Consider the following 7,140-nt stretch of genomic DNA (forward strand, 5'->3'; position numbering starts at 1 on the left):
GGGCGGCGGCGCTGCGTGCGCCGCCGCGGGGCGGGGGTGGGGGGTTAGAGAGAGGGGGCGAGGGTTTACAGAGAGGGGGGTAAGGGGGAGGGGGTAAGGGGGCGGGGGTTTACAGAGAGGGGGGGTAAGGGGGAGAGAGAGGAGAGGGGGGGGGGTGTAGGGGTCGAGCGTAAGGGGGGAGAGAATGAGGGGGAGAGAGGAGAGAGTGAGAGAGAGAGAGGGGGTGGGGGAGAGAACGAGGGGGAGAGAGGAGAGAGTGAGAGAGAGAGGGGGTGGGAGAGAGAATGAGGGGGGAGAGGAGAGAGTGAGAGAGAGAGGGGGTGGGGGAGAGAACGAGGGGGAGAGAGGAGAGAGTGAGGGGGGAAGGTGGAGAGAGAGAAGAGAGAGAGAGAGGGGAAAAAGGGGAGAGAGGAGAGAGAAAGGAGAGAGAAGGTGGAGGAGAGAGAGAGGTGGAGATGAAGGGGAGGGGGGAGGGGGTGGTGGAGGGGGAGGGGGAGAGGGGGAGGTGGTGGTGGAGGGGGAGGGGGAGAGGGGGAGGTGGTGGTGGAGGGGGAGAGGGGGAGGTGGAGATGAAGGGAGAGGGGGAGAGGGGGAGGTGGTGGTGGAGGGGGAGGGGGAGAGGGGGAGAGGGGGAGGGGGTGGTGGAGGGGTAGGGGGAGAGGGGGAGGTGGTGGTGGAGGGGGAGGGAGAGAGGGGGAGGTGGTGGTGGAGGGGGAGGGGAGAGGGGGAGGGGGTGGTGGTGGTGGAGGGGGAGGGGGAGAGGGGGAGGTGGTGGTGGAGGGGGAGGGGGAGGGGGGAGGTGGTGGTGGAGGGGGAGGGGGAGGTGGAAAAAAGAGGAAAAAACCTGAAAGACTGAAATCGAAAAGCAGGGAGAAGTGGTTACGTGAACGCTCTCCAAGTCTTTCTCGATGTAACGGGATTGTTGCGGAACAATGGACGGTGGGTGGAAGGCTAGGTCATCGCTGCAAGAAGGGCTCGATGATTGTGAGGATAGGAGTAAGGGGGTGGTCGATGGAGAGGGAGGAGTGTCTTGCGTGGGGCTCGGAATGAGGAAGAGAATGGAGGCAAAAAGTGAAAGATGAAGAATGAGGGGGGTGGAGTAGGTTTTTATAGGATTGGATTTTAAGTTTAGGGTTTAGGTTTAGGGTTTAACCCTAAACTCTTCCCGAGCCATAACTTGTTATGGAGAGCTCGGTTTGCTTTTCTGTAAAAAGGTAAAATGATCGAAATTGAAAGCTCTACGTATCCGTGTCCACTACCGAGCCGGATTGTATATCATGTGGCTTCTATTTGAAAAGGATAAGAGCATTATGGACAACACCTTTATTTTTTGTGAGTTTAGAGCTTGAGGGTCAATAATTCATTTTAGTTATGCTTCTTTGTTTCAAGAAGGCGTATGGTAGAGTGGAATGGATGTAACACTTTTGATTATCTTAGGATCGTATCAACGGAATGGAGGCCATGCACTGCTTCTTTTTGAACAACATGTTTATTGTATCAAGGGATTGGAGGCAAGAGAAGGGATGTGTTTGAGCTATCTTTGAGCTATCTAGATCAATTTCCCATGGTTCTCTTTATAGTTGTTTCTCCGCTTCCTTTTGCAATTGAGACCATGGGGCATTTTTGGGAGTTTAGAGCTAGAGGATTGACAATTCACTTTAGTTATGCTTCAAGAAGGCCTATTGTCAAGTGGATTGGACTCCTTGGGAATCTTTCTCAACACTTTTGATTTTCTTAGGATCATATCAAGGGATTGGAGGCCCTGTACCACTTCTTTTTGAGCAACATGTTTATTGCAGGCAAGAGAATGGATGTGTTTGAGCTATCTAGATCAATTTACCATGGTTCTTGTTGTAGCCCCTTCTCCACTTCCTTTGCAATTGAGACCATGAGGCATTTTTGCATGCATGAGAGAGAGGCCTTAGACAACTAGATCTTCCTCTGAACATGGAGTTTGCTAATGATATTGGTTTGCACATGGATGGAGATGAGGCTAAGTTAGAGGAGTTGGGCTAAAATCAATTGGTATCATGTCTTCAAGTTTGGCCTTTGATCTCTTTAGTATAAAAATCTCACTATTCAAAAGTCCTTTACATGCCTTTGCACAAGATTGCCAATTGATTCATAGAGGCATGCAATCTTTCAAAAATATGATTCTAACATTTTTCCTAGATCAAATTGCTCCAATTGATCTTGAGGTGTTAATTTCTTTAAAAAATTATCTTCCAATTTTTGAAGATGAAGAAAAGTAGCCAGGGTGGATGATTCATAAATGGCTTCCTCCCCTACAATGTCTTGATGAACCTGCTTAGCAAGATGTGATATTTTTGTGACATTTCAAGGTTTTGGTTTACTAATTTTGTAAACTAGATCTCAACTTTTTCCTTGTTTCTTTTTATCCCTTCTATTATAGCTTTTATGGCTTATTTAGCTTCCAACTCTAGAACGACTATGCTATTAACATCTTTGATTCAAAATAAAAGATCTTCAAATTGTTCCTTAATGACCAAATTTTCCTACAAGACATTTTCTAGCTTATTTTCTAGTGTGTTTTTTCTAAATTGAGATAAAAAAGCTTTTATTCCATTTCATCCTTGGAAATTTGAAGCAATTCATGTTCATAGAATTAGTTGGATAGTTGATGTTCAAACTCATCAATGTGTGGTGTGTTCAGTCTTGCCTTGTCCAAAATTTTGCTTGCTATGGGCAAGTTATTAATTTCTTGAGTCATCACCATATGGTGCGATGAACTTTTGATGTTCATCTTTGAAACTCATGTCCCTGTGTGGTGGTCTTGACAAGTTCAAGCTTCTCAAAGCTCACCAATTTGTGGACTTGATAACATATGTCCACTTAAGAACAAAAAAAAATGATGCAAAGTCATTTGTAGTTTGGAATAGCCCCATGAATTATTTTATAGATCTTTCAAAACAAGCCCCCTAGTTGTTTTGTTCAGGTTGCTTTCCATTGCATGCAGGCTCTTAATCAACTACTGAGCTACTAATTCTTATTTGCATTATCATAGATGTCACCTAGGAGGATAGTCTTCATGATAGTTAAGAAGGCAGCCGAGTCTGTTCTGTGTCTCTGATATACATATACATAGTAATATATATGTATGAATATGTACTACAAATATGTTTGAATAGTAATACATATTTGTATGTATTCTGATATGTATGGTAAAGTACAAGGACATGGCTCCTATTTATGACACTTAAGAAGGCAGTTTGGTCTATTCTGTGTCATTGATATACATATTACCGTTAATAGATGCATTTTCAAATATCAGAGACATAGAACATATTTTGAATATGTACAAATAGTAATACATGTTATGATATATATTTTGAATAGTACATATTATGATAGTTCATATTTTGATGAATAGTGCATATTCTGATGTGTATATCGGAATATGTACATTTTTTATATATGTACTATTTGTACATTTTTTATATATATGTACTATTTGTATATATATGTACTATAAATATGTACAAATATATATGTATGAATAGTACATTTTTGATATATACTACAAATATGTAATATTTTGATATATATATTTCTGATATATATGTAATATTTTGATATATACATTTTTGACATATTAGAATATATTTCGTACTTAAATAGTGATACATATCAATGACTTGAGCATGCATCTATTAATGATTTCAACATGCCACAAAACATCTGTTTGCCTTGCATATTTATGGATACTACCTGAGTACTACCTCAAGATGAGGCAATCACTATCCTAGTGCCTCTTCAATGCTTGACATCTATGTAGGATTGTCCTATTTGTGTTATATGCATGCAAAGTATAGTTAGAGAGAAATATTTATAGTGATGTATGAGCATCCTAACTAGAAAGAACAAAGAAAATCCCGAAACACTATTGCTTCCTTCATTCAGGTGTTTGGTTGCTTTATTGGTGTAAATAGAAGTTTATACCAAGTCTATGTTTGCCCTCCTGCATACACACAAGTCTTCGGTTTACTCTATGTGGATGTTGGAATCTTAAAGTTTCAAGCTTTCTCTTCTTGATACTAAGAACGTGACATTTCACAAGCCCTCAAACTATCAGAATCCATTCAATATTCTCCCTAAGACCTAGCTAATTACAAAAATGCAAGATACAATTAAGAAATGCAAGATCTTAGATTCAAGGGAACAATACCATGGAGGAAGGCAAGGGGGAGGAGAGGGTGAGTGAGTCACCATGTATAAATCCTCTATATCAAGTGCATTCAATAACTATTCATGAAATTATTTTTTTTAAGTAAAACACACATCCTTCCTAGTCTTTTTTCTGTTAGAAATCAATTTGTTGAGCTCATATAATAGTCATATAAACTAAAGAGGGACTTCTTTGGGAAAAACTATGAGCTAGAATAATCCCTCTATAAGACTCATGAGTGACTATGTGAAACATAGTAGAAATAATATAATTATTGTTTGTAAAAAAATGAAAGCATGGGGAGTTGTGAGGGTCTCTATGTATAAACCTTTTATATTTCATGCATCCAAGAAGTATTTATAAAATCCCTTATCTATGAAGTTTTTTTGAATAAAGCACACCATTTTTTATGCAATCTATAATTTATTTTGGAAAACCTTTACATGGAACCCTTCCAACCTTGCAAATGTGAGATATATAAATCTTTTTGCAAACTCACAAGATAGTCACATATACTACAGAGTGACTACCATAAAGAAAAACATGAGGGAGAGTAGACAATATACAAGACCACTAGACCACTATGAGGAGAAGCATAGTGACAATATCATAATAGCATAGTAACACAAACTAGAAAATTTATTACAATATGAAAGGTGAACCACTTTTGAACTATTAATAAATACTTGAAAGATCTAGGTAGTGGCTTTAGTACATATCAATAAAAACAACATAATATGCAAAGAGGAGATTCACCCCCTTGTGTGCAATGGTGAGGAGTGATTAGTGTGGTGAGACGAGCCCCGCGGTGGAAGTGCGTGGGAAAAGGGAAATGCAGCCCCTTGTGTGCATTGAGTGATAAGAATGTGGTAGGATGAGGGTGTATGTAAAATCGGATCTCGAAGTACACACCTCTTAGCATATAACCTCAACTATAACCCTTAAGCAAGAGAATGAGTTCGCCAACTGAAGACCTCTTTCAGTCTCACCTGCCAAAATGGAATCATGAGTGAATAACTAGCCCTTCAACCCATCTGAACGACTCGATCATCCGAAGGATTGGCTGCTTGTCTGTGCCTCCACAACAGGTTTGCTGCTTCTGTTACACAGCTAGAATATATGATTAACCCCCCAACTTTGTGCAACAGCTCTTCAGTCCCAGTGCACAGCAACACTCCCACATCATATGCAGGTGGCAGCTCTTCCCTATCTTCATGCTCCTCTATGATGGGCAAGCCGATCAGGGATTTGTTCAAAATGGCAACCTGCCAATTATCCAGACAACTGCTACCAACTATGTCAGGAATGTCGAGACCTCCTACCGGGTAGCCCTTCATCCAACAAACTTCATTTCCCCAGATTTGTCCAGCTGCATTTGTATGCACCATACACAACACCTCAATAGCAACAACATTGTTGGGCGGATCTAGTGCTGGCTCAAAAGACAATGTTAAGGTCCACCATGTAACGTCCGAATCGAAATCCAAAAGCATTTCACCAGACTCACGCAAGATTTCTTCTTGTATTTGCGTGGATTCCTCGACCTTCGTTATGAAAATGGAGAAAGGATTTTGTGCTTTGCCGATTACTCTGTTAGTGTTGACATCGTATTCCCACTCGCCTATGGGTGACTCCAAAACCTGGGAGTCTAACCATCCTAGATTAGGGCGACATAGATCTGGCATCCAAGATGACCCCGGCATGCTCGGATACATGTCAATGCAGTTTTTGACAATAAGAGCATGTCTCAATTTCGGTGAGGCGACGCTGCACAACCACTTTATCTGCTCATACAATGTTTTTCCAGAGCGCAACGTATCCGTAGCCCCAATGCCCAACACTCCAAGAACTGCTAACACTCGATCTTCTGGAACCGAGCACGAACGCCTGCACACTTCCTCAAATACCTCAATCTGTTCAATTGAGAACTCAGCCCTGCGCCACAGTCCAAACATGTGAAACGCATCGAGGGTCAAAAAAGCAATCGCACAGTCCCTTACTTCAGTCGCACACGCAATGAGCACAGACCACTTCTTTAGGAGAAGAGCTTGTTGCCAATTGTATAAGTGACTTCGAAAGTGCATTTGTTTCAAGCATATGCCTTTCTTGTAAAGATGGCTGTCTTTCTCTGTCCAGCTCGCAGAGCACTGTACTGTGCAACAGGCACATGGAAGGCGAGCACAGAGCTGTTCGTACAACACGGCTCGTTTAGATTTGACTCGTTCAGATGTGTTCAACGTCACGAGTTGATGTATGCTACCATCTTGCCTCTTGGAAGCCAATAGTTGATGTACGTGGTCATCTTGTTTCTGACTTGCCATCAACTCCGCAACCACCCTTGCGAGCATGCCAGTTACAGGGGTCGATACGAAATAAACCTGATGACATGCGACTCCCTCCTGCAAAGTCCACACACGACTGAACCACCTTGGCACAGCCTTCGGCCACTCCCTAAGGTCTGTCTGTTTGCCCAAGCCATTCAGGCTAACAATAGTGCAAAAAGCGTTCTTATAGTAGGAGTACATCCGGCCAATCTCATCAGACATACTTTCAACATCGCACTGGTCCAGGCACAAGGAGTCAATCCACATGTAGCGTATTCCTAAGGATACTGTACACTGTGCCAATTCCGTTACACCATTGAGGATATGACCTGTATGTAACCTTTCAGAAATTTCTTGCGAGTAGCTTCTTCTGCTGCCAGAATCAGGCCGGTTGCTGCACGATTGCTTGGTTGCTTCGACTAATTCTGCCAGATCTGGAGTCCAAGGATGTGAGACGGTGGTGTACTTGTTACATCTGTCGCCGTTGATAGCGATCTCCCCCTTCACAATGTGGAGTTTCCCGATGGCTACTAGCTTAACACAGTCCACGTAATGCCGGGGAGTATCTAAACCTAACAGAGGATACCGACTAGTCCAAGCTTGCCTGGTGCAAGATTCCTCGAAGCCGAT

This window comes from Dipteris shenzhenensis, unplaced genomic scaffold (genome assembly GCF_047967505.1).
Source record: "Dipteris shenzhenensis isolate YYH24624 ecotype China unplaced genomic scaffold, Dip_SZ_1.0 scaf0074, whole genome shotgun sequence".
NCBI classification, from domain to species: domain Eukaryota; kingdom Viridiplantae; phylum Streptophyta; class Polypodiopsida; order Gleicheniales; family Dipteridaceae; genus Dipteris; species Dipteris shenzhenensis.